Raw genomic sequence first — 1,298 nt, forward strand, 5'->3', positions numbered from 1 at the left:
CAGGGGAGCGATACGGAGCAGGAGGGAATCCAACAGGGCCCAGGGTATCCCACAGGATCCACACGGAGCAGGAGGAAACCTCTTGGGAGCCACAGGATCCACACAGAGCATGAGGGAATCCCACAAGGCCCAGGGGATCCCACAGGATCCACACAGAGCATGAGGGAATCCCACAAGGCCCAGGCGATCCCCGACAATCTCCACAGAGCAGGAGGGAATCCCACAGGGCCCAGGGGATCCCACAGGATCCACACGGAGCAGGAGGGAATCCCTCGGGACCCACAGGATCCACACGGAGCAGGAGGGACTCCCACAGGGCCCAGGGGATCCCACAGGATCCACACGGAGCAGGCAGGAATCCCTTGGGACCCTCACGGAGCCGCTGGGAATCGCCCCGGACCCTGCACCTGCCACGGGCACAGGGACACCACAGAACCCCACAGGCTTCTCCCAGAGCACGGACAACACGGAAAACTGGGATTTATGGACACGGACACTGCGCTGGGAAACACGGGGAGGGCCAACAGAGCTGCATTTCTGCTCCTTTTGGAATTTTGTGTTCACAAATGAGGCGGGAGGGGCTGTTCTGCTCTGAATCTGCAGCCTCAAATGGCGAAATTCCTGGTTTAAAGTCATTCCATGGGAACTGCAGAGCAGGAAAGGTCAGGGGGAAGCCCAGTGAAGAATTCCAGGAGGAATTCCTCAGCCTTGCTAAATCACTGTCCCCTCCCTCGGTTATTCTCCATTATTTATCAAGAATTTCAGGTCCATGTTTTAATCCTGTCCCAAAAAAATGCCAGATGAAAATCAGCAACATCACTCCTGATTTAAAATTCCCAAATAAATGCCACTTTGCTGCTGAAAAAAACACTATTAACTAACAAAGAGAACATCTATAGAAGATAATTTCCATGGAGTGATTGTCTCAATCTTGGAAAACAAAATTCAGTTGCTGGTTTATCCAGATGGCAAAAGCAGAAGGCTACAAATTTCCTCCTTAAAAACCTCAGCATGGGAAATTCAGGAAAAGCTTAGGAAGAATCAGAACAGGCACAGATTTTAGACCCTCAAAAAAATACCCTGTATTAAAAAATAATTCAAAAACCACCTAAATTGTCCTTCCATGAGGGGATTACCGGGAAAGAAGCACCAAGATATTCCTTAAAAACCTCCCCACTTCCAGCCAGACCCCTGGGATGGGGGTTGATTTATAGGGATGATTTGGGATGAATGTGGATCAAGGGAGAAATTCCCAGCCTGAGGCTCCATGGCTGGAACTCCTCCTCCAAAATCCTGGC

The 1,298-nt window shown here is 50.8% G+C and overlaps 1 protein-coding gene across 4 annotated transcripts in view; it reads right to left on the reverse strand.

Moving 5' to 3' along the window:
• The window catches only part of CRTC1 (CREB regulated transcription coactivator 1), a 26,773-nt gene that overhangs the window by 8,012 nt on the left and 17,463 nt on the right, over window positions 1-1,298 (reverse strand). The window lies entirely within an intron of this gene.

Source organism: Corvus brachyrhynchos, unplaced genomic scaffold (assembly GCF_000691975.1).
Source record: "Corvus brachyrhynchos isolate BGI_N302 unplaced genomic scaffold, ASM69197v1 scaffold212, whole genome shotgun sequence".
Lineage (NCBI taxonomy): Eukaryota > Metazoa > Chordata > Aves > Passeriformes > Corvidae > Corvus > Corvus brachyrhynchos.